This window comes from Siphateles boraxobius, unplaced genomic scaffold (genome assembly GCF_051911475.1).
Source record: "Siphateles boraxobius isolate OS27281-9 unplaced genomic scaffold, OSU_SipBor_1 17, whole genome shotgun sequence".
In the NCBI taxonomy this organism is placed as follows: domain Eukaryota; kingdom Metazoa; phylum Chordata; class Actinopteri; order Cypriniformes; family Leuciscidae; genus Siphateles; species Siphateles boraxobius.
This window is the reverse complement of record NW_027508777.1, coordinates 6,635,001-6,650,736: the sequence shown is the minus strand read 5'-3', so window position 1 is coordinate 6,650,736 and position 15,736 is coordinate 6,635,001.

Genomic DNA, 15,736 nt, shown 5'->3' with positions numbered 1-15,736 from the left:
TCTCTATACAACTAAAAAAACGACAAAACTTTTTTGTGTAGTATATATATATATATATATATATATATATATATATATTTTTTTTTTTTTTTAATGCAGGTTGTTATAATACTGATATCACAATATTCAAGGGTCATGTGACAAATTATGACATTAATTAAAGACTTTGTATAAAGCTAAATTCCACCTACATACTCTGTAATCTAAGTATCATATACAGAGATTTGACTGTCATATCAGTGAATCAGATCATCATATGATGACTATAACATCATCAATTAATGATCGAGATCATCTGATATTTTCTCCAGAATTTATGACAAACGTGTTTCAAATACACAGTTAAAGCAGCCAGAGAAAAGCATAAGTTAAATCTCAAGGGTCATGACCCCAACTAAAGCAGACACTGATCCCAATCATGGTGACATCAAATTTATTTTAAAGTTTTTTACACTTTATTTAAATTAGCATTTACTTTAAATCAAATTTACATTTTACTTTAATTTTATGGTTTTTGTTTGGCAGCCGCAGCTGCCAGTCATTTGACCCTTTTTTTACGATTTTTTTACAATGAAGGTATTTGATCATAATAATGCAGGAAATATCTGTAAAATAACAGTGTTTTTTCTGTTTATTTAAATTAGCATATTTTACTTAAATTTTATGTTTTTTGTTTGGCAGCCGTAGCTGCCAGTCATTTGACCATTTTTTTACGATTTTTTTTTTACAATGAAGGTATATGATCGTGATTATTCAGGAAATACCTTTAAAATAACAGTGTTTTTCAGTTTATTTAATTTAGGATGTTTTACAGTTTTTGGGGGAGCTGACAGTCATTTGACCATTTTATCATTTAACTGTTTTGTTTCTGTTAAATTACAGATTATATTTGTAATTTTACATACATTTTTATGTAATTTAAGAAAACTGAAAAAATACTGTATGAAAAATACAATAAATTTTCTGTATAAAAAATGTGAATTACTGTAATTTGTCATTAATGTCACAAAACCTAAAATAACAGCTGAATTTTTATTTTACAGATATTATTTGTAATTTTACAGTGTTTTGAGTATAATTTAAAATTAAAGAAAATCACCGTCAAAAAATCACAGTTATTTTCTGTAAAATTAGGATTTTTTTTTTTACAGTGTATCTAAAAAAAGATTACTTGAAAGGTTATAGTCCTTAGATAGATTTTCAAATGTATCAACTGCATGATCTTTGAACATTTTATGAAATATTGTAAGTCCCTTAGTTTCCCATATCCTGAAAGTCTCATCCATACGGTTTGGAGTGAAGTCTGGGTCTTGACTAATTTCCCTCAGGCAAACCATATCAGTTTATTTTATTTTCATAATTTTACATAATCTTTTCCAACTCTTCCATGTATGATAAATAGAGTAATTCAAATGTTTTACCCTTTCTGCAGTTTGCCCTGAGACAATTAGAGAGGTGGGTGAGTCTAGCAAATTTGTTCTCAATAGATTTCCATTTAGGATTCATTTTATTATTCATCAAAACTAAAATGCTTTTGACTTGAGCTGGATAATAATAAAGGCTCAAATTTGGTAGACCCAACCCACCTTGTTCCCTACTTTGTTGTAAAAAATTAAGTTTTACCCTTGGTTTCTTTTCATCCCATTTAAACCTTCCTAGCATTCTTTCCCACTCCTTAAAGCATGAGCTTGTTAGATACAAAGGAAGGTTCTGGAAAAAAAAAGAAAGCGTGGCAATACATTCATTTTTATAATTCCTATTTTTTCAAATATTGTTAGTGGCAGGATTTTCCAGCGCGTAAAATCCTGCCTTAATGAGTTTTCCGAAACTTTATAGTTTACAATTTATCAATTTCTCTGGGAATTGTAATACCTAAATATTTTATTTTGTTCTGATCCCATTTGAACTTAAACTTTTTCTTAAATTCTGTTTGGAGATTGCATCCTATGTCCATGGCTTCAGTTTCATCTGAGTTTAATTTATATCCTGAAATAGCCCCGTATTTCCCAATTTCCTCAAGAAGTGCCGGTAATGATTTATATATATATCAGTTAAGAATATTATGACATCGTCCGCATATAACGGCAGTTTATGTTCTTCATCTTGTATCTTAATCCCCTTTATACTCATATTTGTCCTTACGCCTTCTGCCAATGGCTAAATGCACAAGGCAAAAATCTGTGGAGAGAGCGGATCGCCCTGTTTTACCCCTCGTTTTATATGAAAGGGTTTCGATAACGGACCAATGGCTTTCACTCTGGCTGCAGAATCATTATACATTCCCATCATTAAATTAATTAATTTCTTGTGAAAGCCAAATTTATTCAAAACTACAAACAGAAAAGGCCAAGATACTCAGTCGAATGCTTTTTCCGGATCCAATGTAAGTACTATCATTTGTTGTTTTGTTTTTCTAGCAAAATCAAAAACATTATGGGTTCGGCGTACATTATCACTAAGAAATCTATTTTTAACAAATCCTGTTTGGTCCTGATTTATAATAGATGGTAGGATTTCCGAGAGCCTATATGCCATAATAGATGTAAATATTTTCTGATCAACATCCAAGAGTGAAATAGGCCTATACGATGAGCATTGTTTTGGGTCCTTCCCTTCTTCAGCTGTTACTGTTATAATTGCATTTTTCCAAGTATCTGGCCATTTTCCTGTTTGTAACACCTCATTAAACACTCTATGTAGAACTGGTACAATTAGGTATTTATAATCTTTGTAGAATTCATAGGTATAACCATCTTCTCCAGGGCATTTCCCCAATTTTCCCTTTTCAATGATTTTTATTATTTCCGTTTGGGTTATGTCTTTTACTAAGCTTTCGTTCTGGGTTTCAGTCACAGATGCTAAACTTAATTCATCTAAATAACTTGCAATTGTCTGCTTGTCAAAATGATTTACTTCTGAATTATAAAGGTATTCATTGTAGTTCCTGAAACAAGATAAGATTTCTTGTCCCCCTCTCCTTGGCGTTGCATTATCCATAATTATATTGATTGCCGCTTTTTCTTTGGTCTTTTTTATTTTGGAGGCTAAAATTCATTGAGCTTTGGAGCTATTGTCATAGAAGAATTTTTTTGCAAAAGTGAAATATTTTACCAAGTCCTCCGAATTAATACTCTCTAATTATTTTTTTGCATCATTCAGTTCTTTTTACTATTATTTTATCCCTCACTTTTAATTCTTGCAACTTTTGTATTTTGTTCTCTATTTACCTTTGTTTATTCTCTCTCAATTTTTTCCTCCAAGATGAGTGTGCTATTATCTCTCCCCTTAGGGTTCCTTTAGCTGTTTCCCATAGTAATACAGGATTTATTTCACTGTTATCATTTATATCAAGGAATGTTTTAATAACCTCTGTCATTTTTTCTTTAAAGGTGCCTTGTGTAATATCCGCAACAAAAATCAATTCATACTCCACATTCCATACCAGATGGGGGCAGTCTACCTCCAGAAAGTGGAGGTAGACGCCCCTACCTTCACAACGACCCTAGAGCCATAGCCGAAGCCGAGCCAACTCCTAACAGAGGACGTTTTGAGTCAAGAGGAAAGTTGGTTGATGTCAAGTGATTTTTAAATGACATCTTCAAGCTACTCCCCTTCACCAGTGAATGTTCATATTCGTTTTGTTCAAATTACATTTTTATTGTTAGTTTGAATTACATTAATTTGACAGACAGCATTCGCTGCTATTGACCAAGCTAGCGCCATTCAGATCTGCCAACTCTCACAAATTCACCGTCACCGATTCTGTAAATGTTATTACGCAATTCAAACAAAAAAATTTGGCGCTTGTAAATGTTAATGTTACACGACAGATCCCTAGCGCACGTGAACCGATTATCTCTAAAAGCTAATAGTAAAAACACACAAACACTTTTGGAAGATACAGTATGCTACAACTTACCAAAATGTATTCTTCTACATAATACCGACCAATAATTTTTTTAATCAGCGTGCAGAGGTCAATAACATAGCTGGAGAACAAATATGTCAGATTTACCTCAGGAAAGGAATTTAGTAAACATAATATAGCTCACGTAGTTCCCTTTCAGTCGATAACGTCAGACGTAGTCGACGGTCGACTGAATTGGGATCTCGCTAGAGAGCCTATCCTCTTCGAGTACTATTGAACGAGCCAATGTAATTGGCGTGCGTGATTCGCATCACACACTCCGCCCCTGCGGCGAGGGTATAAATACGGAAGTGGATGCACGCACTAGTTGCCTTTCGCTTCGGAGCCGATCGTTGGATGTCTCTGAGAGTGCTGTTGTCTACAACGAGCGAGTGTGTCGGTGTTCTTCAGGAAGACTCTCCCAGTGCTGGTGTTCTAGAGCGCGAGTGCAGCGGTGATCGCGAGCTTTGAGCTCTCAACTTCTGTTTTAACAGCAACAAATTTCTAAATGTTTGTGTGTGTTGATGGCTGGTTAGAGGGCGGAAAAGTGAGTGCTTCACTGTTTCAGTTCTCTGTTCAGTGTTGCCGCGGTCATTCCCCTGTGTGCTCTGGCACTGGTGACGGTCCTATTTTCTGAAAGAGCAACACGGGTGCGTTTGCGTCTTTTTCAAGATGTCATTCCGCCCGTGCGTTTCTGGGTGCGGTCGTTCCCTGTCTCTCTCTGATGGTCACAACTGTTGTGTCACGTGTTTGGGCTTACAGCACGCTGAGACAGCTTTTTTGGACAGCTCATGTTTTCACTGTGTGAACATGACTGTCGCAGTGTTGAGGGCGAGACTCGCCTTCGTTCGCGGAGAGCGAGTCCCCATTACCATGCCCCACCCTCGGGTGCTGTGTGGGATGGGTGACCGGAGGATAGTGTTGGATGTCCCGCCCGGTAACCATTCCCTGTGGGCTCCTCACTCCTCCCTTCCACTGCAACCACTGGAGCCTCCTGTGTTGTCTGCTGGTCCATCTGTAATGGGTGGGCCAGCGGTTTCACTCGGGGCTCCCCTGGAGGACAGGACGCCGATTGCAGCATCGGAGGGTGAGCTGACTTCTAGAGATGATGACTCGGCTGCATTGTCTCCCTCTGGGAGTTCAATGTTGCCCGAGCCCGATCCAGAATTATCAGCTATGCTGAAACGGGCCGCCGAGGCTGCCGGGCTCGAGTGGAACCTCCACCGTGTCCCGTTCAGTCTCGGTTGGAATCTGGAGTTTGGTATCTTGGGGCGGGCCGCGCTGGTTCTCAGCGCGCCGCCCCAGTGCCTTTCTTTCCAGAAATGCATGGAGAGCTTATCAGGTGGTGAACAGCATCTTTCTCTGCCAGAAACTGCCTGAATAGCTTTACCCCCTCATTACCCTTGATGGAGGAACGGTGAAGGGTTGCGAGGTGTCCCTCCATTGGAGCGGTCTGTCGACACAGGTGCACCTGTGTCCGGCGGCCGCTGCCTTTTGGGGGGATCCTCGTCTCCCCCCTAAGGCCTGTGAGTTTTCGTCCGTTCCGACGGGCAGAGCTTACAAAGCCTATGGGTAAGCCGCCTCCTCTTGCGTGCCATGGCGTTGCTGCAGGCTAGGGCACCCATGGCATGCACGAGGGTAATCCAGACCGTGCACTCATAGGTGAGCACCGCACTGCATCCGACCTCACCCTCCGCGGTCATGTGGCATGGGCATGTGTGTAGTAGCGTGCGTGATCGGTCTGGCGATGTCCACCTTGGTGGTCCAGTAGCGCCTTCGTTGGCTCAGCCTGGTTGGTATGGCGGATGCGGACAAGGTTCGGTTCCTTGTCTCCCCAATTTCCCAGGTTGGGTTGGTCTGCGACGCGGTGGAGAACTGCATCCAACAGTTCTCTGCCGCTCAAGCGCAGACGGAGGTCATCCGGCACATCCTGCCCCGGTGGCCAGCTGCTGCCTCCACCCGCCGCCTGCTCGTCGCCGTGGGCGTTCCCCGGCCGCCGCTCCTTCTGGCCCTCCGCAGCAGCCTCCACCCAGGCCTCAGCATGGAGCCGGCCGCAGTAGAGACGCCCAGCCCGCTCCAGGCGCTGCCAAGCCAGGTGGCAAGCGACAGCGGAAGCTTTCCGGAGCGGGCCGCCCAGGAATGGATGAGATGCTCTTGGAGTGGCACGATCACTCCCTCCCCCCGGGTGAGGGCCGGGTGGAGCCTTTGTTTGTGTGTGTGTCTGTTCCGCCGCTGGCTCCCTAAAAAAAAAAAAAAAAAAAAAGCGGAGCAAGCGGTACCCACACTTCAAACAGAGAGCAATTTCATCTGTTCCTGGGGCCCAAGAGGGCCAGTCTGGCGGGTGTGACCCTGTATTCTTCTACTACTTCCTACTCAGCTACTGTTCGGACGCTCTCGCTTCCTGCTCCGCGCTTTGCTCTATCGCTTTTATATTTCTATATTTTATCTACTTTTATCACCTAATTTTAACTTCAGCAAATCAGCACAGTGCTCAAACGTTTGGATTACTACAAAAAAAGCAGATTTATTTTATTCAACCAGCCTCCCACTGAAAGCTTACATTCCGGGGAAGAGAAAACAAAACTGCCTACATTCATAAGGATAAGAAAATGCCTCCTCTGGAATCTACTTGCTGCTCCAACTGCCACAGACTTTTACAAAGGATTGCAATTCTTGAAACAAAGTTAATTGCGGGACCACCAAACCAGACGGAACACACAACAGAGCTTCGTCATGGACGTCCTCAGCATACAGCCAGTGAGTCCCGGTGAATCTAGTGCTTCTCAACAGGCCATACTGAGTGTAGAGAAACAAGCCGATCGTTTTACTAATCGATGGCACAAACAGGGTGCGAGACCCAAAGGCACTTGAGACATCAGATTGTCACGAGCATCACATATTACTGCAGTAGCATCCTCTACCCCAGATACGGCTCTGACAAGGATTGCAAACACTGGTCTCCTACCACCGCCTATACATCTTGAGAACAGATTTGAAGTATTAATGAATGAGGAATCCCCAAATTTGATGAATGTGATCACACACAGACAGAATCAGCCAGTAGCTAACACTGATGCTAACTGGGGCTCAAGGTCGAGCAGACAGCGGCATTCAGCTCACAGTGCAGCCGAGCCCAGGACTCTGATAGTGGGCGACTCCGTAATCAGAAACATTAATAGCAGGGATACAACAACGTGCTGCCTTCCACAAGCAACAACATCTGATGTAAACAGGGAACTTCAGAACATTCTGATGAAACATAAGACTGCAAATCGACTCATCATTCATGTGGGGAAGAATGATATTCATAAAGAGCAGTCGGAACTTCTTAAAAGGATTTCAATGAACTTTTTGAAACACTTAAAAGACTGAAAGTTCAAACATTCATCAGTGGACCACTCCCAGCAAGAGGAACAAACAGGTTTTCACGGTTGCTTGGGCTTAATACATGGCTGCAAAAAACCTGCAATATAAAAGGAGTGAACTTTATTGACAACTTCAATCTTTTCTGGAGTCAGAGGCAACTGTTTCAACAGGATGGCCACCACCCAAACAAACTTGGTTCAAGAGTGCTAAAGGACAATATCTACTTCTCCCTCCGTCATCCTTCTGCAATGTGTGCCAATCCACTCAACCTGAATGGCACACACACACCTGGGTACAGTATGAATGACCACAGGATTTCACTTCAGCCCCTGAATGGACATGCGGTTGACACATCACACAAGGACAGTGATAACACCACTCAGCCACAACAACCTCTGCTCACGGACACAATCTCAGCTGAGCCCTGCCCACAGAGCTCACCACAGACAGACTGTGACATACCAGTACTGCTCCAATATACAGCACCCAAGGACGACTTTCTGGAAAACAGCCAGGGAAACCAGGACAGCATATTACAGCCTCCAATAACACCAGAGCAAATATCACTCTCACCGGAAACATTATCACTCTCTCCAGCATCTCCACTTCTGTGCTTCTCAGAGAAAAGGGAACAACTGGTGCATGCTGGAACTAGACTATCCCACTCTTTTGCTGCGAGCCCCCAGATACCAACCAAAAAACGCCAGGCCCCACAACCACCAAAGCCTACGGGCCCAGCTCGCCCTCCCCCTCCTCCTGTGAGAGCTCTTCGGCCTCTGCCACAGCGCCAGGGCCCACACCCTCCTCCAGCGGCTCGAGGTGAACCAAAAACAACTGATACCAGCTCTCAGTGATATGTGTCGGGTCCCCGCTATGATAACAATAACTTTCTCAAATGTTTACAGAACAAGCAGGAACCCAGTGTGCCTGTATCTTTTTCTATTGCTGTTCGATTACATGATAGAAAGTCTAAGGCCTTCAAAAGCCGTACAGCAAACCCATCTAATCTGGTGCCTATTACACGACATACCAAGATTGCTGTGGGGACAAAAAGTAAGACTGTTAAGTTAGCACTTTTAAACATCCGCTCACTTAAAAATAAATCACTTTTAGTCAACGACTTAATAACCACATACAACCGGGATTTTATGTTGCTAAATGAAACTTGGCTAGAAGAAAGTTGCAGTGCAACAGTCCTCAATGAAACAGCCCCTCCTAACTTTACTTTTATGAGTGTCTGACGAGCTGTCAGAAGAGGCGGAGGTTTAGCTGCTCTTTATAAAGATGTCTATCAATGTAAGCAAATATCATTTGGGAATTACCCGTCTTTCGAATATCTGGGTATTGTGTTAAAAGGTGCTCCACGCATTTTACTTATCATTGTTTACAGGCCTCCAAAATACTCTCCAGCTTTTGCTGAGAACTTAACAGAACTGTTATCAACAATTTCCTCAGAGTTTGACTACTTTGCCATTGCTGGAGATTTTAACATTCACATAGATAATGCAGAAAACAATATGGCAAAAGAAATCAAAACTGTTTTAAAAACTTTTGATCTGACTCAGCATGTACATGGAGCCACACATAATCGTGGACACACTCTAGATTTACTTATCAGTAAGGGTCTAAACATTTCATCAATTGTTATTAAGGATGTAGCACTGTCTGATCATTTTTGTATTTTCTTTGATATATTGATCTCTCCTGCCATTGAAGCTAGATCTGTGTCTGTCAAGAAGAGATGCTTAAATGAGAACACTAGTGTACTATTTATGAAGGCTATAGCTTTAACACCAAGCATATCTGCTGACTCTGTTGATTTTCTCCTTGATTCTTTTAACTCAAAAGTTAAGAGTGTAATTGATGATATTGCTCCTGTGAAAGTCAGGAAGAAGAGTGGCAGACAAAAAGCACCTTGGAGAAACTCAACAGCAGTGCAAAATATGAAAAGACAATGCAGAAAAGCAGAGCGCATGTGGCGGAAGACAAAACTTGTAGTCCATTATAACATCTACAAAGACAGCATCCATGCTTTCAATAAGGAACTAAGCAAAGCTAGACAGACTTTTTTCTCGAATATTATAAACAGCAATATAAACAACACGCGCACTCTTTTTGCTACTGTAGAGAGACTGACAAACCCCCCAAGCCAGATTCCCAGTGAAATGCTCTCAGTGAGAAAGTGCAGTGAGTTTGCTTCTTTCTTCTCTGAGAAAATCAATAATATCAGAAAGGTGATCAGCTCATCCTTGAGTTGCGCTGGTGTCAGGCAGATCAGACAACAGCACGAGAAAGTAGCCACTATGTCTGATTTCGAAGAAATTGATGGCAAAATTTTGGAAGAAACCGTACAGCAACTAAAAACATCAACCTGCGCCCTTGATGCACTTCCCACATCTTTTTTCAAAAATGTGTTACACAGCTTAGAAGCAGATCTCCTAGAAGTGGTAAATGCCTCACTTCTCTCTGGGAGTTTTCCGACCTCCCTGAAAACTGCTGTTGTCAAGCCCCTCCTGAAAAAGAGCAATCTGGATAAGACCATATTAAACAACTATAGACCGATCTCAAATCTTCCTTTCATAGGCAAGATCATTGAAAAAGTTGTCTTCAATCAGCTGAACAAATTCTTAAGCTCGAATGGATACTTTGACCATTTTCAATCTGGTTTCCGACCGCACCACAGTACAGAGACCGCGCTCATAAAGATAATAAATGATATTCGCTTAAATACTGATACAGGCAAATTATCAGTGCTGGTACTACTCGACCTCAGTGCTGCATTTGACACTGTCGATCACAAAATACTCCTTGACAGGCTGGAAAACTGGGTCGGGTTTTCTGGGATAGTCCTAAAATGGTTCAGGTCATACTTGGTAGGGAGAGGTTATTATGTGAGTATAGGAGACCATAAGTCTGAGTGGACATCCATGACATGCGGAGTCCCTCAAGGCTCAATTCTTGCGCCACTCCTATTCAACCTGTACATGCTCCCAATGAGCCAAATATTGAGAAAGAACCAAATCGCTTACCATAGCTATGCAGACGACACACAGCTCTACTTATCCCTATCGCCTAACGATTACAGCCCCATTGACTCCCTTTGCCAATGCATTGATGAAGTAAACAATTGGATGTGCCAAAACTTTCTTCAGTTAAACAAAGACAAAACTGAAGTCATTGCGTTTGGAAACAAAGATGAAGTTCTCAAGGTGAACGCATACCTTCAGTCTAGGGGTCAAACAACTAAAAATCAAGTCAGGAATCTGGGTGTGTCGCTGGAGTCAGACCTTAGTTTCAGTAGTCATGTCAAAGCAATAACTAAATCAGCATATTATCACCTGAAAAATATTGCAAGAATTAGATGCTTTTTTTCCAGTCAAGACTTAGAAAAACTTGTGCATGCTTTCATCACCAGTAGGGTGGATTATTGTAATGGACTTCTCACTGGCCTTCCCAAAAAGACCATAAGACAGTTGCAGCTCATACAGAACGCTGCTGCTAGGATTCTGAGCAGAACCAGAAAATATGAACACATCACACCAGTCCTCAGGTCTTTACACTGGCTGCCAGTTACATTATGGATTGATTTTAAAGTATTATTACTGGTATATAAATCATTCAATGGCCTAGGACCTCAATACATTGCAGATATGCTCAGTGAATATAAACCCAACAGATCACTCAGATCATTAGGATCACATCGGCTAGAAATACCAAGGGTTCACTCTAAGCATGGCGAGTCTGCTTTTAGCTACTATGCCAGCCGCAGCTGGAACCAGCTTCCAGAAGAGATCAGATGTGCTCCTACAGTAGTCACATTCAAATCCAGACTCAAAACACATCTGTTTAACTGTGCATTTACTGAATGAGCACTGTGCCACTGTTCGTCCGACTGTTTGCACTGTATTTTATTTTATGTTTTAATTATTCTGATTTTTAATTATCTGTATTTTATCTTTTATTCTAAACTGTTTTAATTATTCTGATTTCTTTTGATTATTTTAATTTCTTCTATGTAAAGCACTTTGAATTACCATTGTGTATGAAATGTGCTATATAAATAAACTTGCCTTGCCTTGCCTTGCCTTGTATAGCCTTAAACCCCTCAGCTCCCCCTTGGTCGCCAGCAGGCAGCTTGGTGCGTTCGAGGACCCGGTCATCCGCCTTCTCACCCGCCCCCTGCCGCTAGTGGAGACAGGTAAGTGTTGCACAGCACACTAACACCACTCTCTCTACTTTGCTGGCCCACCTCAGGCTCGGCTACCCCGCTCAAGTCAGTGATAATCATCACATTAGGTGTTGAGCAGACGTGCTCCTGAAAATTCAGTGATATTCATCACACCGAGTGTTGAACAGTGCTCCTGACTTGTGCGTGCTTATCTTATCCTGCTGGCGAAGGATTTGATATAGCCGCTCCTCCAGCCGGTACGAAGGCCAGTTGTAAACTCGTTCTTCTACTAGGTGGTGGGTCGTAACCATCTTGGCCCAAGATTGGTCTGCAGCTCCGACCTGAAAGACATATGCTTAAAAACAGATCTCTACCTTCCGCACCGCAGGCCATCCTGTGGGTTGCGTGTAAGGGTGGAGTATCAGTACAGTGTCCTTCCCTTCGAGTGCTCCAGAGCCCGTTGGGTCTTCAGGTCAACTGGAAGAGAGTAATCTCGCCCACGGGCTGAGTATCTCTTTTTCAGTTTTGGAGATGGAATCGGTCTAACACGTCTCTCCAATGAGAATGACTCATGGTATATGAAGTGAGAAAGGGTCCCACTGAAGGAACTTTCAGAGGCTCCTGGGGTATATGATAGTTACAACCATTGGCTTCCTCCATATGTGACCGCTTCAGCGCTGGCTTCATGATCGAGTCCCGAGGTGACCGTGGCAGAGCAGCCCACCCTGTGTGACTATAGTTCATCCCGGTCTGCTGCCAAACCCTCTTCAACAGAGGGGCCATGTACAAAGGGCATGTTTTAACGGGGGCCTGGGCGACCCTCGACTACACGGGCATTCGTGCCTCGAGTTGTTAGACATTGCGACCGTTGCGCAAGCTTCCTTTGCATGTCACAACTTACCCGTCACCTCCTCCTTGGAGTCAGAAGCTTCTGAGGACGCTTTGTTCCACTCTTCCCGCTCTACTCAATCGTGCCGCCATCGAGCCTCATGACAGTTATAGCCAGGGCAAGTGGAGACTCCATCCCCTGGGTCCAGCTGGGTCATGACCATTCCGGGGCCGCTCAGTTGCCCCTCCGGTTTCGTCTTCCTGCCAGTGTTTGTACAAACCGAGCGGACTACCCTTGGACAAACACTGGCTCTCAGCTGCCCCAGGGGCCCGCAGAAATGCGTTTAACCCTAGTGAGCCTTCTAAAAGCGACTGCGACTCATGGTCGCCTTGCGCCTGCTCAAGTCAGTGAATTCATCACACTTCATGTTGAGCAGAAATGCTCCTGAAACTCAGTGAAGTTCATCGCACTCAGGTGTTGAGCAGCAATGCTCCTGTAGCTCAGTGAGTTCATCACACTCAGGTGTTGAGCAGAAATGCTCCTGTAGCTCAGTGAATTCATCACATGCAGTGCTGAGCAGAAATGCTCCTGGTGCTCAGTGAAGTTCTTCGCACTGAAGTGTTGAGCAGAAATGCTCCTGAAGCTCAGTGAGTTTATCACACTCAGGTGTTGAACAGGAATGTTCCTGAAGCGCAGTGAACTTATCACACTCAAGTGCTGAGCAGAAAATGCTCCTGAAGCCCAGTGATCTTCACATGTTGTGTTGAGCAATGCTCCTGTCTTTTTGCGCCCGTCGCTTGCACCTACGTGCCAAGTCAGGAGAGGAACAGGTCTTCATAGTTGCCCCTTATTGGCCCAACTAGACCTGGTTCCCATCGACAGCCTTCCTGACTTCCCCTGAAAACTCTTTCAGGGACGGGGCACGATGGCTCCCGCGTTCTTCCCCCGGAGATTCCGTGCGGTCTTACATCTGAACGCGGAGGTTCAGGTGGCTATCACAGGGACATGTGATAGTTACCATCACTTCTGCGAGCACCCCCTAGAAATGGGTAGCGTGCTTACGCCTTTAGAAGTGGAACCTAGTCGTTGAGTGCGTCTTCTCTCCAGAGGAGATCCTGAAAGCTTTCGATCACTTTAGTGCTCTCTTTCCTGCAAAATAGGTTGGAGTAGGCTGTTTTCCTTCACCCTCAAAATGATGTTGCCTCGGTGTTTAAACGACGCTCATCGTGTTGCAGAAGTGTGCAGAAGCACGTTCTGGTCGTCAGGTTCCTGAGGAGCAAGGTCTTGTAAATCCTTGCGTCCCTCTTTATCCTCTTGGGCCTTGTCCCTGGTGCGACTGCACTGCAGAGACCTCCCCTGAGCCACTGCAGGCAGTGAGTTAAAAATTCTGTTATATCAGTTCTCCTGCTCGCGTGGTCTCTACTAGAGGGAAGGGACTTGCTCGCTTTCGGTCAACATATTGTGCCTGGAGTCTGGGCCGGCTAACTCTCACAAGCTGAGACCCCGGCTCGGATTGTGCCCAAGGTTCCTACCTCTCCCGTAATAGGAGCAGGTGGTGAGCCTGCAAGCGCTGCCCTGGAGGAGGCAGATCCAGCCTGGCTTCTCTGTCCGTTCGCTTGGACGTGTACAGAATGCAAGCCATAGACCTCAGACCAGCTCTACAAATATCTGTTGGAACTCAGCAGAGAGGGAAGGCTGTTTCCATGCAAATTTGCACTTAGTGCTTTCCTTCATTTCGGTAAAAATCCGAGATGCAACATGTCCACTTAGGTGTTGAGCTCCTCTATGATGAGTGTAAAGTGCTCCGCCTGGGCGTTGACGATATGCTTTGCTAAACAGATTCTAGAGTTGGAGGCTGGACGACACCTAGTTGAACCGCTGCTTCCCGTGGGCTCCCTTCTCATGAAGCCAGTTTCACCGTGAGCCCGGTTCAAGTGTCGGCTTGCTGCGCCATTCCCCTCCTATGAACTGGATACGTGCGCCTTTCTACTCCAGTTGAGTTCCCTTAAAATTGAACCCTGTTGAGTTCCTCCACACCCCTCCGACGTCGGACGTGCGGAAACCATTCGTAAGCAGTGTGGAACCTGTGTTAGGCTGGGTCCATATGTTGCGGTCCCTACGGCGACCCCATATGTGTATTCCTCCTCGATACGGCTCCCTGCGGCGAGCCCGTGTCTTCCCTCGGCAGAGTCTCTCACTGTCCGGTGTGTCTCCCCCCGTCTTAGGCTGGAGCCACCCCAGTGACATTCCATATGTTAGACTGCCCGGTTTCCGCCCAGTTCATATGTGTATTCTCCACGTTACCTCCCTCTGGGTTGGATGTGACTTCCGCAGCGTCCCTTCCTTCCAATGTACGGGGAACGCTTTCCCAGTGGTCCTGTAGGAACAGCAGTGATTTCCCTGGCCTAAGCCCTGTCCTTCCCCGCCTTAAATTTGCGGGGGCATCAGGAGGCTTTGGTTTAGGCACTGGAAGGTGGCAGCGTTAGTGGCGTGTTCAAAGGGTGATCCCAATTCAGTTGACTGTCGACTACGTCTGACGTTATTCACTGAAAGCGAACGTCCTGGTTGCGTATGCAACCCACCGTTCCCTGAAGGAGGGAACGGATGACGTAGTCCCCTTGCCACTACCGCTGGACCACCGCTGACCCCGGGTTACTCTCGGCTCCTCAGCGAAAAGCAACTAGTGCGTGCATCCACTTCTGCATTTATACCCGCGCCGCGGTGGCGGAGTGTGTGATGCGAATCACGCACGCCAATTACATTGGCTCGTTCAATAGTACTCGAAGAGGATACGCTCTCTAGCGAGATCCCAATTCAGTCGACGTCGACTACGTCCTCCGTTCCCTCCTTCAGGGAACGGTGGGTTGCATACGCAACCAGGACGTTCTCATTACACCTTTGAATGTAGCCATCGCTAACTTTAGAACTTATATCGAACAGCCTTCGATACATTTCTATATTATAACTTCTATGTTATAAAAAACTAAACAAACATATAAAATAAACTTCTTGCGAAATACTAACAGCATCTTACTTACCAATCCAAAAGAAATGTTGCAAGTTCGGAGTCAAACCTCATTTCTTTCATTTCCATTAGTTGTCTCCAACGATGGAAAGCAGTGTCAATGTTAACTCTGGTTCTGCTCCTTTTTTTAATCCGATTTTATTTGTGATTCCGACCACGTTTTCCCCCCCTGCAGCGGATGGTTGTGGTAAGGGTCTCTTGCCAAGGGCTTCAGCCATTCTTCCGCTCTCTTCCCTAAACTGAACTGTAGTAGTGGGGTGTACTTTCCACACGATTGACATCATGTCCAAATACGCCCACAAGCTGTGCGACTTATTCGTGTATTGCAGTTTTGGCTGGTGTTGCCCGCATACCGCCTCCCATGGCCGAAACTGGTACTATGACATCTGTCGGGCCGGGGCTATTAATTTAGCATGCTAATTCAGGTTGATATCTCTGCAA